Raw genomic sequence first — 21767 nt, forward strand, 5'->3', positions numbered from 1 at the left:
TAGCTTTCTTTTATTTACGTCGCACTAGAGCTGCACAATGGGCTATTGGCGACGGTCTGAGAAACATCCCTGAGGATGATCCGAAGACATGCCATCACAATTTTGATCCTCTACAGAGGGGATGGCTCTTCCATTTTGATAGCCCGACGACCTGTGCGCGAAGTCGCGCACTTTATGGTAAAACAGTTTAACGAGGACCGATGATCAAAGTGGTCACCCTCCTGCGTACTGACCGCAGCCAGTGATGCTTGACTTCGGTGTTCTACTGGGAACTGTGTCTTAATGATCGGGATCATTAATTAAATAAAAATGACCTATCAGTATTGATTATTGACTCATTTGGTTGGAGGAAAAATTAGCTGCTAAGCTATTAGTCTACCTACCACAGGCTACTAACTGAAAATTTAAATTTTCAAGTCTATTTTGAAGTCAACAATCATTGTCAGATTAACTTTGGATAACTCAGTCTTTGCCTTCAACTAAATTTACTAATAATGGTTTTGATACATCAGATAAATAAATGATCTAAAAAATATCTAAAATCAAATTTCTACGCAGTTATTGGTTAAAATTCTTCTCACCTATAGCCTTTGGAAGTTGTAATAGTTTTCTCTCCTAAACTAACCGTTGCAATTTTTTTCAGAAAAATTTTATTTATAGGATTTTTAACTACCAAAAACTTTTCCTAAGTGTATTTTTATTATTGTATGTAAATCGAGAAATACAGTTTCTTTTTCATTTCAGGCTCGTAATCAAGCTTCATCTTCCACGAATCTTAAGAAAACAAAAAATTAGAAGAGTTTTAAATTTTGAAATAAAATGTTTTGTTTCAACATTTGTAATTAAAATATTTATTTATCACTTTTACTTTGATGATGATTCCTATTAAATATTTATTTTGTTTATTGTGAATTTCTGGTTTTCATTGTATATTCTTTAAAAGTTACCAAAGTTTTAACTACCAAAAACTTTACCTAAGTGTATTTTTATTATTATATATAAATCGTTAAATACAGTTTCTTTTTCATTTCAGACTTGTAATCAAGCTTCATCTTCCATGAATCTTAAGAAAACAAAAAATAAGAAGAGTTTTAAATTTTGAAATGAAATGTTTTGTTTCAACATTTGTAATTAAAATATTTATCACTTTTCCTTTAATGATGATTCCTATTAAATATTTATTTTGTTTATTGTGAATTTCTGGTTTTCATTGTATATTCTTTAAAAGTTACCATCCCTTTGTCGATGTTGCCGTTCTTTCCAAGTAATAGCTAGGAGACGGAACCCTTGTGAAATCCTAGAAACAAGGAATGATTGATGTCTTGTTTGTATAAAAAGAACAATTCCTTTTTATTATTCAATAATATTAGATACCTTTTTATAGATTTTTTGTTTCTTGAGCTTATGACTGTGCACTTGCTTTGTATTTCAGTTAACAGTTACTTGTTGTCAAGGAAAAAAATAAATTTTATTATTTTTTTTTAATAATATATATGCACATTAGTGTTCAATAGATTGGTGATAATAAATGAGGAACTGTTGTTTATATTTTAATTCGATATGTATGAACATTTATATCATGATTTTGTAGATTGAATATAAAGATTTCTGAAGAACACTTTATATTTTAAATGTCAAAAAAGCAGACGTCAAAGTATATTATGGTTGTATCCTTTTAATATCTAAATTTTATTTATTATTATAAGCACTAATTTTTAAATATTTTTTTAATAACTATTATATTCTGAAGTGGTTGTTTTTTTTTTTTTAAGTAATTTAAATACCAAGCAATATGAAGTATTATAAAAAAAAATACAGTTAATGAAATAAAGTAATTTTTAATAGTATTTGTAAACAGTAGAGTTCATTAAAAAAAATATGTCCATTTCTTTTTAAAAAAGGGGGGGGAATATTTAAAGAAAAAAAATGAAATAATAGGTCTCAAACGTGAATCAATATTCGATCGTCTAGTCTAGGGGTGCACAACCTTTTTGAGTGAAGGGCCACTTGCACAGCAGGTTGGCTAACGAAGGGCCGCACATGTATTTAGACATGTTAATGACAAATGTTATAATGTTTATTTAAACATTAGCGTTCCATTTTTTTCATCAATAAACTTAGTAATATTAATAACTTAATAGTGTTCCATTATTCAAAATAAAAAGAATGCATTCAAAATAAAAAAAAAGCTTATACTTTTTTTTTTTTCTTTTAGAAAAAAAAAACTTGCTGTTTTTATTATATGAACAATAGATTTATCAAAATAAATAAACATTGAAGAAAAGAAATATTTTTTCAGATTAAATGCGGGTTGTGCACCCCTAGTCTAGTCATTAAGTGTGTTTTAATACAAGTGAAGTTTATGTCTGCATTAAAGAGATATTTCTCTTAAATTAATGAGCATGGTTGAAAACCTTGGAGAGGTTAAAAATTTGCAAATACTGCTGCTCCTGGAGTAAAATATGTTTGCTTTAAGTTTTAATTCATTCATTTGTGAAATAGTAAAACTTTTTATCTTTCGTGAATTTATGGTGCAACAATTAAGCCTTCTAACTGAGACATTCATTTATATTTCTTGATTCCTGATATGAAAATACTGATAATTATTTAGTATGTTTTATTCAATATTTAAATTATTATTTTTTAATTTAAATTAATTATTTTACAAAGTTTAAAATTTTCAAACAAAAAACAATTAAGCTACATTTTACTTTTATTTTTTAATTAAAATATGATTATAAAAAAATTAGTAATGTAAATTTTTTTTTTTATTTAACTGAAATTTTTTTATTTTGTAAGAAATATTTTGAGTTATTTTCTTAAAATTTAAGTACGAAATTTAAGCAAAATTTCATTACAATTCTCGTGAAAACAAATAATGTGTATTACCATCAAAGTTCATATTTTAAATGGCATGATCTTCTTTTTCAGTGGTAAATATCTCTTTTCAATTTATCCTTATTAATCTTTTTTTTTCCAACAGGAATTATAATGTAATCTTGTTCATATTATTAAGATTAAATTTAATAAAAACTTAAAATATTGGTTACAAAATAAAAGAAATTCAGTAAAAGACATTAAAAAAATTAAATTTCTAAGTTACAAATAAGTTTTCTCAAGTAATTCAAAAATAAAAAAAACAGCCAATTGTTTTTTGTTTTTAATATATGAATTTTGTAAAAAAAATTACATTAAAAAATAATAAATATATATTGAATAAAACAAACAAATAGTTATCCACCTTTTTAGATCAGAAATCTAGAAATATAAGTAAAATTTAGCAGGCAATCATTGTGTCGTGACTTTAAAAGAGTAAAAAAGTTTTATTATTTCATAAGTAAATGAATTAAACTTTATATGGCAGCTAATTTTTACCCTATTCGAGGTTTTCAACCATTATCTTTACTTTAAGCTTAATTTCGTTTAAATGCACATTTTACAGCTGTGTAATGGACAAAAACACTCCGTAATCTAATGACCGGTTTTTCGTGTCATACGATTTATGGTTCAAGGGGGTCACTTCCTAGGATGGACTGAACTACTGGGACCTGCAATGTATTTGGAAACCTTAACGCGCTGGGATCCTTTTGGCTGATTTTAGTTATCAAGAGGGAGAAGAGATTTACATAGATTCTGTTGGATAGTCTGTTCTGATCGATAATCGTCTCAAATCAGCCGAATCTATGCTCGTTGTTTATCTTTGGCTAAGTCACGGGATGAGATCCAAAAAGCTCGATGTCGGGCGTTTATCGGCAGTGGTAACAAACCACCCTCATGAAAATATGTTTTCCTTACGGGAGACCAGGGCTCGAAGAACCGCCCGTCCTCGGCGGTCAAAAATTCCCTGCGGACAACAAATATCTCGAATCCGGCGTCCGCGCGGACGGCCATTTTCCCGTTAATATTCGTGATACATTTTCAATTTTTGTTATCTTACAAGAGTCCTGCGCCTCACTTCTAAAATGACCCTCTAATCTAGAAATACAGCAACATACTGTGCTTGGTGGAATTGATGTTTTCTGTCTGGGAGTACTGCAGTGGTTGAAAGAGGCTTTTCAGCAATGAGCTTACAAAAAAACACATTACGTACTGGTCTTAAACAAGAAGCGTTAAACGCAATTATGAACATCCACCTAAAAAGAAAACCCCTTTCAGAGATCTGTGCAGAAACCTCTGTAAATTATTGGCTTGATTGTGGAACTGGCAAAGGTCATATTAGTTTCATTTAAAAAACGAAGTACAGTGAAACCTGCCAAGTTGACCACCCTTGTAAGTTGGGCACCTGCATAAGTTGACCTCAATTATCAAGAACGGAATTTTTCCTATATAATATAAAGAAGCAAAACCTTTATAACTTGACCACCTGTCTATCTTGTATGTTGACCACTGAAATAAGTCAATTTTGTCTAGGAGTATTATGAAATTCTATTCTAAAAACCTCATAAGTTGACCAGAAAAAAAATTCAGAAAATTTTCTGTCATTTTAGCAATGTATGTTAAAATTTCACTTGTTTGGTGAAATAGTGTAAAAAGCTAATCTAAAATCTTTTGTGAGTTGACCATCAGGGGAAACTGTAAGGAGTCAGCTTTTTACAATTTCTTTCATCCGTTCATTGAAAACAGGTGTGTTAGTTGAAAAGTTGCTCTTCCTGTTGCAATAGTGAGCATTTGAATAAATGAATACTCTGAATCTTTGATCTTTAAGTGTAGTAAATAAATTTTAAAGTGTCCAAATAATTTTATTTTGTGAAAGATTTCAAATTACATATTTTCGTGTTCTGATATTTTAAGAAATTATATTTATTAAACACTTCACATGCATAACTAACCAAATAATTTAAAAAAAAAAAATTAGTTAAATATTAGAATTATATGTATCAAATTGAAGTTCATTCAGGGTTAAACACATTTCTTAACATATTCATTTGCATATTTTCTGAATAAAATTTTAAAGTCAAGTAAAAAAAAATTTTAATATATAGCAACATGATATAGGAAAAGAAAAAGTAAACAATGACCCACCCCCTCTATAATTTGCCCACTTGTCTAAGTTGACCGCTAAAACAATGCACCACAAGTGGTCAACTTAAACAAGTTTTACTGTACCCTCGGATAAATTGACATTCCAGATAACTTGACCTTTGTCATTTAAATTATTTCATAAGAGAAAGAAATTATTTCATATAAGAATTACTAGGTTTTACTATTAGTAGCCCAGTATCTGTCATCCTAGTAACTACTAATTCATTGTGCAATTTATATTAATGGTTGTAATAAATAAGAGAAAATTATATTTTTATTTAATTATAAGCTACGGGTTAGTTTCAAAGGAGGACGGGTACATTGTTGAACAAGCCGTCCTCGGGGACAGCTAAAATTTCTGACTTTCTTCGAGCCCTGCATTAAACTCTAATTTCAGGACGAATTCAAAATTTATAGGGAGTTACGGGGTGTGATGTGTGCGTGCCTCCTGATACGACTTTTGTCTCTCTTTCAGCCATTATTCGCTCTTTAAGAAAGAAAAATAATTCTTTTTACGTATAGAGCACTTTATTCACGTTAAATATTGAAAAAGAAATTAAAAATATAACATTAAATAAGTAAAATTTATCCAAAATTTTACCGTTTATTAGCTATTATTCGCTATTTCCCAACAAAAAAAATTATATTTTTATATACAAAACACTTTATTTACGTTAAAATATCGAAAAATATAAGAAAATTTGAAAGTCGACCCTCGCAGGGTTTCGAACCCAGGGTATCCGGGACTACAAATCTTCCTTGCCACGCAGCTTTACCAACTGCGCCACACTTCACATGCCAGGCCCGCGGATATTTAGCTTAAAACACCTCCTCCCGGTTAGTCAACAAAACGTATTTTGGCCTATTGCGTTCCCTCTAATAGGTCTATAAACAATTTCTTTAGTACAATTGTCCGCTACATTAAACTCTAATTTCGAGCCGAATTTAAAATTTATAGGTTAATATTATAGGGAGTTACGGGGTGTGATGTATGCGTGACTCCTGATACGACTTTTGTCTCTTTTTCAGCCATTATTCGCTCTAACAAAGAAAAATAATTCTTTTTACGTATAGAACAGTTTATTCACGTGAAAATATTGAAAATGAAGTTAAAAATATGACATAATATAAAATAAGTAAAAATTATCCGAAATTTTTCCGTTTATTAGCTATTATTCACCATTTCTCAACAAAAAAAAGATATTTTTACATACAGAACACTTTATTTACGTTAAAATAACGAAAAAAAATTTTTAACAAAATAAAAAAAAACTAAAATAACTTGAAAGACGATCCTCGCAGGGTATCGAACCCAGGGCATCCGGGACATCAAATCTATCTTGCCACACAGTTTTACCAACTGCGCCACGCTTCACATGCCGGGCTCGCGGATATTTAGCTTAAAACACTGTGTGGCAAGTTAGATTTGTTTTCCCGGGGGCTATGGGTTCGAAACGCTGCGACTGTCGACATTCAAATTTTTTTCGTTCTTTTTCTATATATTATTTTTTTTTATATATTTCTTGATATTTTAATGTGAATCAAATGTTCTGTATATAAAAAAAACAATTTTTTCTTTGGGAAATAGCGAATAATAGCTATAAAACGGATAAATTTTATTTATTTATTTATTTTAATTTATATTATTTTTTTAACTTCTTTTCAATATTTTAAAGCGAATAAAGTCTTCTATATGTGAAAAGAAATATTTTTCGCTGTTAAAGAGCGAATAAAGGCTGAAAACGGGACAGAAGTCATATCAGGAGGCACGCACACATCACACCCCGTAACGCCTATAATATTAGCCTATAAATTTCAAACTCCGCCCAAAATTAGAGTTTAATGTATCAAACAATTGTACCGAAGAATTTTTTTATATACCAATTAGTGGGACCACAATCTGCCAAAAAAAGTTTTGTTTACTAACCGGGAGAAGGTGTTTTAAGTTAAATATTCGCGGGCCAGGCATATGAATCATAGCGCAGTTGGTAAAGCTGTGTGGCAAGTTAGATTTGTTGTCCCGGGGGCCATGGGTTCGAAACCCTGCGAGGTCAACTTTCAAATTTTTTCTTTTTTTTAATATTATTTTTTTAATATATTTTTTGATATTTTAATGTGAATCAAGTGTTCTGTATATAAAAAAAATCTATTTTTTCTTTGGGAAATAGCTAATAATCGGATAAATTTTGGATAAATTTTATTTATTTATTTATTTTAATTTATATCATTTTTTTAAACTTCTTTTCAATATTTTAAAGCGAATAAAGTCTTCTGTATGTGAATAAAGGCTGAAAACGGGACAGAAGTCATATCAGGAGTCACGCACACATCACACCCCGTAACTCCCTATAATATTAACCTATAAATTTCAAACTCCGCCCAAACTTAGAATTTAATGTATCCAGTAATTGTACCGAAGGAATTTTTTATATACCAATTAGTGGGCCCACAATCTGCCAAAATAAGTTTTGTTTACTAATCGGGCGGTGGCGTTTTAAGCTAAATATTCGCGGTCAGGCATGTGAATCATGGCGCAGTTGGTAAAGCTGTGTGGCAAGTTAAATTTGTAGTCCACGATACCATGGGTTCGAAACCCTGCGACGGTCAACATTCAAATTTTTTCTTTTTTTTAATATTATTTTTTTAATATATATTTTTATTTTTAAACTTGAATCAAGTGTTCTGTATATAAAAAAAAATCTATTTTTTCTTTGGGAAATAGCGAATAATAACTAATAGCGAACTTTTTTTAACTTCTCTCCAATATTTTAAAGTGAATAAAGTCTTCTATATGTGAATAAAGGCTGAAAACGGGACAGAAGTCATATCAGGAGTCACACACACATCACACCCCGTAACTCCCTATAATATTAACCTATAAATTTCAAACTCCGCCCAAAATTAGAATTTAATGTATCCAACAATTGTACCGAAGGATTTTTTTATATACCAATTAGTGGGTCCACAATCTGCCAAAATAAGTTTTGTTTACTAAAAGGGCGGTAGTGTTTTAAGCTAAATATTCGCGGGCAGGCATGTGAATCATGGCGCAGTTGGTAAAGCTGTGTGGCAAGTTAAATTTGTTGTTCCGGGGACCATGGGTTCGAAAAACTGCGACGGTCAACATTCAAATTTTTTCTCTTCTTTAATATTATTTTTTTAATATATATTTTTATTTTTAAACGTGAATCAAGTGTTCTGTATATAAAAAAAAATCTATTTTTTCGTTGGGAAATAGCGAATAATAACTAATAGCGAACTTTTTTTAACTTCTCTCCAATATTTTAAAGTGAATAAAGTCTTCTATATGTGAATAAAGGCTGAAAACGGGACAGAAGTCATATCAGGAGTCACACACACATCACAACCCGTAATTCCCTATAATATTAACCTATAAATTTCAAACTCCGCCCAAAATTAGAATTTAATGTATCCAACAATTGTACCGAAGGATTTTTTTTATATACCAATTAGTGGGCCCACAATCTGCCAAAATACGTTTTGTTTACTAACCGGGCGGTGGTGTTTTAAGCTAAATATTCGCGGGCAGGCATGTGAATCATGGCGCAGTTGGTAAAGCTGAGTGGCAAGTTAAATTTGTTGTTCCGGGGACCATGGGTTCGAAAAACTGCGACGGTCAACATTCAAATTTTTTCTTTTCTTTAATATTATTTTTTTAATATATATTTTTATTTTTAAACGTGAATCAAGTGTTCCGTATATAAAAAAAAATCTATTTTTTCTTTGGGAAATAGCGAATAATAACTAATAGCGAACTTTTTTTAACTTCTCTCCAATATTTTAAAGTGAATAAAGTCTTCTATATGTGAATAAAGGCTGAAAACGGGACATAAGTCATATCAGGAGTCACACACACATCACACCCCGTAACTCCCTATAATATTAACCTATAAATTTCAAACTCCGCCCAAAATTAGAATTTAATGTATCCAACAATTGTACCGAAGGATTTTTTTATATACCAATTAGTGGGTCCACAATCTGCCAAAATAAGTTTTGTTTACTAAAAGGGCGGTAGTGTTTTAAGCTAAATATTCGCGGGCAGGCATGTGAATCATGGCGCAGTTGGTAAAGCTGTGTGGCAAGTTAAATTTGTTGTGCCGGGGACCATGGGTTCGAAACCCTGCGACGGTCAACATTAAAATTTTTTCTTTTCTTTAATATTATTTTTTTAATATATATTTCTATTTTTAAACGTGAATCAAGTGTTCTGTATATAAAAAAAAAATCTATTTTTTCTTTGGGAAGTAGCGAATAATAACTAATAGCGAACTTTTTTTAACTTCTTTCCAATATTTTAAAGCGAATAAAGTCTTCTATATGTGAATAAAGGCTGAAAACGGGACAGAAGTCATATCAGGAGTCACGCACACATCACACCCCGTAACTCCCTATAATATTAACCTATAAATTTCAAACTCCGCCCAAACTTAGAATTTAATGTATTCAGCAATTGTACCGAAGGATTTTTTTTATATACCAATTAGTGGGCCCACAATCTGCCAAAATAAGTTTTGTTTACTAACCGGGCGGTGGTGTTTTAAGCTAAATATTCGCGGGCAGGCATGTGAATCATGGCGCAGTTGGTAAAGCTGTGTGGCAAGTTAAATTTGTTGTTCCGGGGACCATGGGTTCGAAACCCTGTGACGGTCAACATTCAAATTTTTTCTTTTCTTTAATATTATTTTTTTAATATATATTTTTATTTTTAAACGTGAATCAAGTGTTCTGTATATAAAAAAAAATCTATTTTTTCTTTGGGAAATAGCGAATAATAACTAATAGCGAATTTTTTTAAACTTCTTTCCAATATTTTAAAGCGAATAAAGTCTTCTATATGTGAATAAAGGCTGAAAACGGGACAGAAGTCATATCAGGAGTCACGCACACATCACACCCCGTAACTCCCTATAATATTAACCTATAACTTTCAAACTCCGCCCAAACTTAGAATTTAATGTATCCAGCAATTGTACCGAAGGATTTTTTTATATACCTATTAGTGGGCCCACAATCTGCCAAAATAAGTTTTGTTTACTAACCGGGCGGTGGTGTTTTAAGCTAAATATTCGCGGGCAGGCATGTGAATCATGGCGCAGTTGGTAAAGCTGTGTGGCAAGTTAAATTTGTTGTCCACTATACCATGGGTTCAAAACCCTGCGACGGACAACATTCAAATTTTTTCTTTTTTTTAATATTATTTTTTCAAAATATATTTTTATTTTTAAACGTGAATCAAGTGTTCTGTATATTAAAAAAAATCTATTTTTTCTTTGGGAAATAGCGAATAATAACTAATAGCGAACTTTTTTTATCTTCTTTCCAATATTTTAAAGCGAATAAAGTCTTCTATATGTGAATAAAGGCTGAAAACGGGACAGAAGTCATATCAGGAGTCACGCACACATCACACCCCGTAACTCCCTATAATATTAACCTATAAATTTCAAACTCCGGCCAAACTTAGAATTTAATGTATCCAGCAATTGTACCGAAGGAAGTTTTTATATACCGATTAGTGGGCCCACAATCTGCCAAAATAAGTTTTGTTTACTTACCGGGCGGTGGTGTTTTAAGCTAAATATTCGCGGTCAGGCATGTGAATCATGGCGCAGTTGGTAAAGCTGTGTGGCAAGTTAAATTTGTTGTCCACGATACCATGGGTTCGAAACCCTGCGACGGTCAACATTCAAATTTTTTCTTTTTTTTAATATTATTTTTTTAATATATATTTTTATTTTTAAACGTGAATCAAGTGCTCTGTATATAAAAAAAAATCTATTTTTTCTTTGGGAAATAGCGAATAATAACTAATAGCGAACTTTTTTTAACTTCTTTCCAATATTTTAAAGCGAATAAAGTCTTCTATATGTGAATAAAGGCTGAAAACGGGACAGAAGTCATATCAGGAGTCACGCACTCATCACACCCCGTAACTCCCTATATTATTAACCTATAAATTTCAAACTCCGCCTCAACTTAGAATTTAATGTATCCAGCAATTGTACCGAAGGAATTTTTTATATACCAATTAGTGGGACCACAATCTGCCAAAATAAGTTTTGTTTACTAACCGGGCGGTGGTGTTTTAAGCTAAATATTCGCGGTCAGGCATGTGAATCATGGCGCAGTTGGTAAAGCTGTGTGGCAAGTTAAATTTGTAGTCCACGATACCATGGGTTCGAAACCCTGCGACGGTCAACATTCAAATTTTTTCTTTTTTTTAATATTATTTTTTTAATATATATTTTTATTTTTAAACGTGAATCAAGTGTTCTGTATATGAAAAAAAATCTATTTTTTCTTTGGGAAATAGCGATTAATAACTAATAGCGAACTTTTTTTAACTTCTTTCCAATATTTTAAAGCGAATAAAGTCTTCTATATGTGAATAAAGGCTGAAAACGGGACAGAAGTCATATCAGGAGTCACGCACACATCACACCCCGTAACTCCCTATAATATTAACCTATAAATTTCAAACTCCGCCCAAACTTAGAATTTAATGTATCCAGCAATTGTACCGAAGGATTTTTTTATATAACAATTAGAGGGCCCACAATCTGCCAAAATAAGTTTTGTTTACTAACCGGGCGGTGGTGTTTTAAGCTAAATATTCGCGGTCAGGCATGGGAATCATGGCGCTGTTGGTAAAGCTGTGTGGCAAGTTAAATTTGTAGTCCTCGATACCATGGGTTCGAAACCCTGCGACGGTCAACATTCAAATTTTTTCTTTTTTTTAATATTATTTTTTTAATATATATTTTTATTTTTAAACGTGAATCAAGTGTTCTGTATATAAAAAAAAATCTATTTTTTCTTTGGGAAATAGCGAATAATAACTAATAGCGAACTTTTTTTAAACTTCTTTCCAATATTTTAAAGCGAATAAAGTCTTCTATATGTGAATAAAGGCTGAAAACGGGGCAGAAGTCATATCAGGAGTCACGCACACATCACACCCCGTAACTCCCTATAATATTAACCTATAAATTTCAAACTCCGCCCAAAATTAGAATTTAATGTATCCAACAATTGTACCGAAGGATTTTTTTATATACCAATTAGTGGGCCCACAATCTGCCAAAATAAGTTTTGTTTACTCTCCGGGCGGAGGTGTTTTAATCTTAATATTCGCGGGCAGGCATGTGAATCATGGCGCAGTTGGTAAAGCTGCGTGGGAAGTTAAATTTGTTGTTCCGGGGACCATGGGTTCGAAACCCTGCGACGGTCAACATTCAAATTTTTTCTTTTTTTCAAGATTATTTTTTTAATATATATTTTTATTTTTAAACGTGAATCAAGTGTTCTGTATATAAAAAAAATCTATTTTTTCTTTGGGAAATAGCGAATAATAACTAATAGCGAGCTTTTTTTTAACTTCTTTCCAATATTTTAAAGCGAATAAAGTCTTCTATATGTGAATAAAGGCTGAAAACGGGACAGAAGTCATATCAGGAGTCACGCACACATCACACCCCGTTACTCCCTATAATATTAACCTATAAATTTGAAACTCCGCCCGAACTCAGAATTTAATGTATCCAGCAATTGTACCGAAGGATTTTTTTATATACCAATTAGTGGGCCCACAATCTGCCAAAATAGGTTTTGTTTACTAACCGGGCGGTGGTATTTTAAGCTAAATATTCGCGGTCAGGCATGTGAATCATGGCGCTGTTGGTAAAGCTGTGTGGCAAGTTAAATTTGTAGTCCACGATACCATGGGTTCGAAACCCTGCGACGGTCAACATTAAAATTTTTTCTTTTTTTTAATATTATTTTTTTAATATATATTTTTATTTTTAAACGTGAATCAAGTGTTCTGTACATAAAAAAAATCTATTTTTTCTTTGGGAAATAGCGAATAATAACTAATAGCGAGCTTTTTTTAAACTTCTTTCCAATATTTTAAAGCGAATAAAGTCTTCTATATGTGAATAAAGGCTGAAAACGGGACAGAAGCCATATCAGGAGTCACGCACACATCACACCCCGTAACTCCCTATAATATTAACCTATAAATTTGAAACTCCGCCCGAACTCAGAATTTAATGTATCCAGCAATTGTACCGAAGGATTTTTTTATATACCAATTAGTGAGCCCACAATCTGCCAAAATAGGTTTTGTTTACTAACCGGGCTGTGGTATTTTAAGCTAAATATTCGCGGTCAGGCATGTGAATCATGGCGCAGTTGGTAAAGCTGTGTGGCAAGTTAAATTTGTAGTCCACGATAGCATGGGTTCGAATCCTGCGACGGTCAACATTCAAATTTTTTCTTTTTTTTAATATTATTTTTTTAATATATATTTTTATTTTTAATCGTGAATCAAGTGTTCTGTATATAAAAAAAATCTATTTTTTCTTTGGGAAATAGCGAATAATAACTAATAGCGAACTTTTTTTTAACTTCTTTCCAATATTTTAAAGCGAATAAAGTCTTCTATATGTGAATAAAGGCTGAAAACGGGACAGAAAAGTCATATCAGGAGTCACGCACACATCACACCCCGTAACTCCCTATAATATTAACCTATAAATTTCAAACTCCGCCCAAACTCAGAATTTAATGTATCCAGCAATTGTACCGAAGGATTTTTTTATATACCAATTAGTGGGCCCTCAATCTGCCAAAATAAGTTTTGTTTACTAACCGGGTGGTGGTGTTTTAAGCTAAATATTCGCGGTCAGGCATGTGAATCATGGCGCAGTTGGTAAAGCTGTGTGGCAAGTTAAATTTGTTGTTCCGGGGACCATGGGTTCGAAACCCTGTGACGGTCAACATTCAAATTTTTTCTTTTCTTTAATATTATTTTTTTAATATATATTTTTATTTTTAAACGTGAATCAAGTGTTCTGTATATAAAAAAAAATCTATTTTTTCTTTGGGAAATAGCGAATAATAACTAATAGCGAATTTTTTTAAACTTCTTTCCAATATTTTAAAGCGAATAAAGTCTTCTATATGTGAATAAAGGCTGAAAACGGGACAGAAGTCATATCAGGAGTCACGCACACATCACACCCCGTAACTCCCTATAATATTAACCTAGAAATTTCAAACTCCGCCCAAACTTAGAATTTAATGTATCCAGCAATTGTACCGAAGGATTTTTTTATATACCTATTAGTGGGCCCACAATCTGCCAAAATAAGTTTTGTTTACTAACCGGGCGGTGGTGTTTTAAGCTAAATATTCGCGGGCAGGCATGTGAATCATGGCGCAGTTGGTAAAGCTGTGTGGCAAGTTAAATTTGTTTTCCACGATACCATGGGTTCAAAACCCTGCGACGGACAACATTCAAATTTTTTCTTTTTTTTAATATTATTTTTTCAAAATATATTTTTATTTTTAAACGTGAATCAAGTGTTCTGTATATTAAAAAAAAATCTATTTTTTCTTTGGGAAATAGCGAATAATAACTAATAGCGAACTTTTTTTATCTTCTTTCCAATATTTTAAAGCGAATAAAGTCTTCTATATGTGAATAAAGGCTGAAAACGGGACAGAAGTCATATCAGGAGTCACGCACACATCACACCCCGTAACTCCCTATAATATTAACCTATAAATTTCAAACTCCAGCCAAACTTAGAATTTAATGTATCCAGCAATTGTACCGAAGGATTTTTTTATATACCAATTAGTGGGCCCACAATCTGCCAAAATAAGTTTTGTTTACTATCCGGGCGGAGGTGTTTTAATCTAAATATTCGCGGGCAGGCATGTGAATCATGGCGCAGTTGGTAAAGCTGCGTGGGAAGTTAAATTTGTTGTTCCGGGGACCATGTGTTCGAAACCCTGCGACGGTCAACATTCAAATTTTTTCTTTTTTTTAAGATTATTTTTTTAATATATATTTTAATTTTTAAACGTGAATCAAGTGTTCTGTATATAAAAAAAAATTTTTTTCTTTGGGAAATAGCGAATAATAACTAATAGCGAACTTTTTTTAACTTCTTTCCAATATTTTAAAGCGAATAAAGTCTTCTATATGTGAATAAAGGCTGAAAACGGGACAGAAGTCATATCAGAAGTCACGCACACATCACACCCCGTAACTCCCTATAATATTAACCTATAAATTTCAAACTCCGCCCAAACTTAGAATTTAATGTATCCAGCAATTGTACCGAAGGATTTTATTGTACACCAATTAGTGGGCCAGCAATCTGCCAAAATAAGTTTTGTTTACAAACCGGGCGGAGGAGTTTTAAGCTAAATATTCGCGGTCAGGCATGTGAATCATGGCGCAGTTGGTAAAGCTGTGTGGCAAGTTAAATTTGTAGTCCACGATACCATGGGTTCGAAACCCTGCGACGGTCAACATTCAAATTTTTTCTTTTTTTTAATATTATTTTTTTAATATATATTTTTATTTTTAAACGTGAATCAAGTGTTCTGTATATAAAAAAAATCTATTTTTTCTTTGGGAAATAGCGAATAATAACTAATAGCGAACTTTTTTTAACTTCTTTCCAATATTTTAAAGCGAATAAAGTCTTCTATATGTGAATAAAGGCTGAAAACGGGACAGAAGTCATATCAGGAGTCACGCACACATCACACCCCGTAACTCCCTATAATATTAACCTATAAATTTCAAACTCCGCCCAAACTTAGAATTTAATGTATCCAGCAATTGTACCGAAGGATTTTTTTGTACACCAATAAGTGGGCCCGCAATCTGCCAAAATAAGTTTTGTTTACAAACCGGGCGGAGGAGTTTTAAGCTAAATATTCGCGGTCAGGCATGTGAATCATGGCGCAGTTGGTAAAGCTGTGTGGCAAGTTAAATTTGTAGTCCACGATACCATGGGTTCGAAACCCTGCGACGGTCAACATTCAAATTTTTTCTTTTCTTTAATATTATTTTTTTAATATATATTTTTATTTTTAAACGTGAATCAAGTGTTCTGTATATAAAAAAAAATCTATTTTTTCTTTGGGAAATAGCGAATAATAACTAATAGCGAACTTTTTTTAACTTCTTTCCAATATTTTAAAGCGAATAAAGTCTTCTATATGTGAATAAAGGCTGAAAACGGGACAGAAGTCATATCAGGAGTCACGCACTCATCACACCCCGTAACTCCCTATATTATTAACCTATAAATTTCAAACTCCGCCTAAACTTAGAATTTAATGTATCCAGCAATTGTACCGAAGGATTTTTTTATATACCAATTAGTGTGACCACAATCTGCCAAAATAAGTTTTGTTTACTAACCGTGCGGTGGTGATTTAAGCTAAATATTCGCGGTCAGGCATGTGAATCATGGCGCTGTTGGTAAAGCTGTGTGGCAAGTTAAATTTGTAGTCCACGATACCATGGGTTCGAAACCCTGCGACGGTCAACATTGAAATTTTTTCTTTTTTTTAATATTATTTTTTTAATATATATTTTTATTTTTAAACGTGAATCAAGTGTTCTGTATATAAAAAAAATCTATTTTTTCTTTGGGAAATAGCGAATAATAACTAATAGCGAACTTTTTTTAACTTCTTTCCAATATTTCAAAGCGAATAAAGTCTTCTATATGTGAATAAAGGCTGAAAACGGGACAGAAGTCATATCAGGAGTCACGCACACATCACACCCCGTAACTCCCTATAATATTAACCTATAAATTTCAAACTCCGCCCAAACTTAGAATTTAATGTATCCAGCAATTGTACCGAAGGATTTTTTTATATACCAATTAGTGGGCCCACAATCTGCCAAAATAAGTTTTGTTTACTAACAGGGCGGTGGTGTTTTAAGCTAAATATTCGTGGTCAGGCAGGAGAATCATGGCGCAGCTGGTAAAGCTGTGTGGCAAGTTAAATTTGTAGTTCACGATACCATGGGTTCGAAACCCTGCGACGGTCAACATTCAAATTTTTTCTTTTTTTTTATATTAATTTTTCAATATATATTTTTATTTTTAAACGTGAATCAAGTGTTCTGTATATAACAAAAAATCTATTTTTTCTTTGGGAAATAGCGAATAATAACTAATAGCGAACTTTTTTTAACTTCTTTCCAATATTTTAAAGCGAATAAAGTCTTCTATATGTGAATAAAGGCTGAAAACGGGACAGAAGTCATATCAGGAGTCACGCACACATCACACCCCGTAACTGCCTATAATATTAACCTATAAATTTCAAACTCCGCCCAAACTTAGAATTTAATGTATCCAGCAATTGTACCGAAGGATTTTTTTATATACCAATTAGTGGGCCCACAATCTGCCAAAATAAGTTTTGTTTACTCACCGGGCGGTGGTGTTTTAAGCTAAATATTCGCGGTCAGGCATGTGAATCATGGCGCAGTTGGTAAAGCTGTGTGGCAAGTTAAATTTGTAGTCCACGATACCATGGGTTCGAAACCCTGCGACGGTCAACATTCAAATTTTTTCTTTTTTTTAATATTATTTTTTTAATATATATTTTTATTTTTAAACGTGAATCAAGTGTTCTGTATATAACAAAAAATCTATTTTTTCTTTGGGAAATAGCGAATAATAACTAATAGCGAACTTTTTTTAACTTCTTTCCAATATTTTAAAGCGAATAAAGTCTTCTACATGTGAATAAAGGCTGAAAACGGGACAGAAGTCATATCAGGAGTCACGCACACATCACACCCCGTAACTCCCTATAATATTAACCTATAAATTTCAAACTCCGCCCAAACTTAGAATTTAATGTATCCAGCAATTGTACCGAAGGATTTTTTTATATACCAATTAGTGGGCCCACAATCTGCCAAAATAAGTTTTGTTTACTTACGGTGGTGTTTTAAGCTAAATATTCGCGGTCAGGCATGTGAATCATGGCGCAGTTGGTAAAGCTGTGTGGCAAATTAAATTTGTAGTCCACGATACCATGGGTTCGAAACCCTGCGACGGTCAACATTCAAATTTTTTCTTTTTTTTAATATTATTTTTTTAATATATATTTTTATTTTTAAACGTGAATCAAGTGTTCTGTATATAAAACAAAATCTATTTTTTCTTTGGAAAATAGCGAATAATAACTAATAGCAAACTTTTTTTAACTTCTTTCCAATATTTTAAAGCGAATAAAGTCTTCTATATGTGAATAAAGGCTGAAAACGGGACAGAAGTCATATCAGGAGTCAGGCACACATGACACCCCGTAACTCTCTATAATATTAACCTATAAATTTCAAACTCCGCCCAAACTTAGAATTTAATGTATCCAGCAATTGTACCGAAGGATTTTTTTATATACCAATTAGTGGGCCCACAATCTGCCAAAATAAGTTTTGTTTACTAACCGGGCGGTGGTGTTTTAAGCTAAATATTCGCGGTCAGGCATGTGAATCATGGCGCAGTTGGTAAAGCTGAGTGGCAAGTTAAATTTGTAGTCCACGATACCATGGGTTCGAAACCCTGCGACGGTTAACATTCAAATTTTTTCTTTTTTTTAATATTATATTTTTAATATATATTTTTATTTTTAAACGTGAATCAAGTGTTATGTATATAAAACAAAATCTATTTTTTCTTTGGGAAATAGCGAATAATAACTAATAGCGAACTTTTTTCAACTTCTTTCCAATATTTTAAAGCGAATAAAGTCTTCTATATGTGAATAAAGGCTGAAAACGGGACAGAAGTCATATCAGGAGTCACGCACACATCACACCCCGTAACTCCCTATAATATTAACCTATAAATTTCAAACTCCGCCCAAACTTAGAATTTAATGTATCCAGCAATTGTACCGAAGGATTTTTTTATATACCAATTAGCGGGCCCACAATCTGCCAAAATAAGTTTTGTTTACTAACCGGGCGGTGGTGTTTTAAGTTAAATATTCGCGGTCAGGCATGTGAATCATGGCGCAGTTGTTAAAGCTGTGTGGCAAGTTAAATTTGTAGTCCACGATACCATGGGTTCGAAACCCTGCGACGGTCAGCATTCAAATTTTTTCTTTTTTTTAATATTATTTTTTTAATATATATTTTTATTTTTAAACGTGAATCAAGTGTTCTGTATATTAAAAAAAATCTATTTTTTCTTTGGGAAATAGCGAATAATAACTAATAGCGAACTTTTTTTAACTTCTTTCCAATATTTTAAAGCGAATAAAGTCTTCTATATGTGAATAAAGGCTGAAAACGGGACAGAAGTCATATCAGGAGTCACGCACACATCACACCCCGTAACTCCCTATAATATTAACCTATAAATTTCAAACTCCGCCCAAACTTAGAATTTAATGTATCCAGCAATTGTACCGAAGGATTTTTTTATATACCAATTAGTGGGCCCACAATCTGCCAAAATAAGTTTTGTTTACTCACCGGGCGGTGGTGTTTTAAGCTAAATATTCGCGGTCAGGCATGTGAATCATGGAGCAGTTGGTAAAGCTGTGTGGCAAGCTAAATTTGTAGTCCACGATACCATGGGTTCGAAACCCTGCGACGGGCAACATTAAAATTTTTTCTTTTTTTTAATATTATTTTTTTAATATATATTTTTATTTTTAAACGTGAATCAAGTGTTCTGTATATTAAAAAAAATCTATTTTTTCTTTGGGAAATAGCGAATAATAACTAATAGCGAACTTTTTTTAACTTCTTTCCAATATTTTAAAGCGAATAAAGTCTTCTATATGTGAATAAAGGCTGAAAACGGGACAGAAGTCATATCAGGAGTCACGCACACATCACACCCCGTAACTCCCTATAATATTAACCTATACATTTCAAACTCCGCCCTAACTTAGAATTTAATGTATCCAGCAATTGTACCGAAGGATTTTTTTATATACCAATTAGTGGGCCCACAATCTGCCAAAATAAGTTTTGTTTACTAACCGGGCGGTGGTGTTTTAAGCTAAATATTCGCGGTCAGGCATGTGAATCATGGAGCAGTTGGTAAAGCTGTGTGGCAAGCTAAATTTGTAGTCCACGATACCATGGGTTCGAAACCCTGCGACGGGCAACATTAAAATTTTTTCTTTTTTTTAATATTATTTTTTTAATATATATTTTTATTTTTAAACGTGAATCAAGTGTTCTGTATATTAAAAAAAATCTATTTTTTCTTTGGGAAATAGCGAATAATAACTAATAGCGAACTTTTTTTAACTTCTTTCCAATATTTCAAAGCGAATAAAGTCTTCTATATGTGAATAAAGGCTGAAAACGGGACAGAAGTCATATCAGGAGTCACGCACACATCACACCCCGTAACTCCCTATAATATTAACCTATAAATTTCAAACTCCGCCCAAACTTAGAATTTAATGTATCCAGCAATTGTACCGAAGGATTTTTTTATATACCAATTAGTGGGCCCACAATCTGCCAAAATAAGTTTTGTTTACTAACAGGGCGGTGGTGTTTTAAGCTAAATATTCGTGGTCAGGCAGGAGAATCATGGCGCAGCTGGTAAAGCTGTGTGGCAAGTTAAATTTGTAGTTCACGATACCATGGGTTCGAAACCCTGCGACGGTCAACATTCAAATTTTTTCTTTTTTTTTATATTAATTTTTCAATATATATTTTTATTTTTAAACGTGAATCAAGTGTTCTGTATATAACAAAAAATCTATTTTTTCTTTGGGAAATAGCGAATAATAACTAATAGCGAACTTTTTTTAACTTCTTTCCAATATTTTAAAGCGAATAAAGTCTTCTATATGTGAATAAAGGCTGAAAACGGGACAGAAGTCATATCAGGAGTCACGCACACATCACACCCCGTAACTCCCTATAATATTAACCTATAAATTTCAAACTCCGCCCAAACTTAGAATTTAATGTATCCAGCAATTGTACCGAAGGATTTTTTTATATACCAATTAGTGGGCCCACAATCTGCCAAAATAAGTTTTGTTTACTTACGGTGGTGTTTTAAGCTAAATATTCGCGGTCAGGCATGTGAATCATGGCGCAGTTGGTAAAGCTGTGTGGCAAGTTAAATTTGTAGTCCACGATACCATGGGTTCGAAACCCTGCGACGGTCAACATTCAAATTTTTTCTTTTTTTTAATATTATTTTTTTAATATATATTTTTATTTTTAAACGTGAATCAAGTGTTCTGTATATAAAACAAAATCTATTTTTTCTTTGGAAAATAGCGAATAATAACTAATAGCAAACTTTTTTTAACTTCTTTCCAATATTTTAAAGCGAATAAAGTCTTCTATATGTGAATAAAGGCTGAAAACGGGACAGAAGTCATATCAGGAGTCAGGCACACATGACACCCCGTAACTCTCTATAATATTAACCTATAAATTTCAAACTCCGCCCAAACTTAGAATTTAATGTATCCAGCAATTGTACCGAAGGATTTTTTTATATACCAATTAGTGGGCCCACAATCTGCCAAAATAAGTTTTGTTTACTAACCGGGCGGTGGTGTTTTAAGCTAAATATTCGCGGTCAGGCATGTGAATCATGGCGCAGTTGGTAAAGCTGAGTGGCAAGTTAAATTTGTAGTCCACGATACCATGGGTTCGAAACCCTGCGACGGTCAACATTCAAATTTTTTCTTTTTTTTAATATTATATTTTTAATATATATTTTTATTTTTAAACGTGAATCAAGTGTTATGTATATAAAACAAAATCTATTTTTTCTTTGGGAAATAGCGAATAATAACTAATAGCGAACTTTTTTCAACTTCTTTCCAATATTTTAAAGCGAATAAAGTCTTCTATATGTGAATAAAGGCTGAAAACGGGACAGAAG

The 21767-nt window shown here is 32.2% G+C and overlaps 1 protein-coding gene across 8 annotated transcripts in view; it reads left to right on the forward strand.

Moving 5' to 3' along the window:
• LOC147817040 (protein spire homolog 1-like) overlaps positions 1-1197 on the forward strand; it is a 45860-nt gene extending 44663 nt beyond the window's left edge. For 7 of the 8 annotated variants that reach the window (XM_087154167.1, XM_087154149.1, XM_087154132.1 and 4 more), the window contains one exon: positions 1034-1197. The gene's annotated coding sequence lies outside the window, so the exon portion shown is untranslated. Of the gene's footprint in view, positions 1-744 lie in introns of all 8 variants that reach the window. The other variant, XM_087154165.1, reaches the window with a different exon arrangement.
• Positions 1198-21767: the final 20570 nt, after the last annotated feature.

This window comes from Parasteatoda tepidariorum, chromosome 1 (assembly GCF_982258835.1).
Source record: "Parasteatoda tepidariorum strain Cologne lab strain chromosome 1, Ptep-v5.0, whole genome shotgun sequence".
Classification (NCBI taxonomy): Eukaryota; Metazoa; Arthropoda; class Arachnida; order Araneae; family Theridiidae; genus Parasteatoda; species Parasteatoda tepidariorum.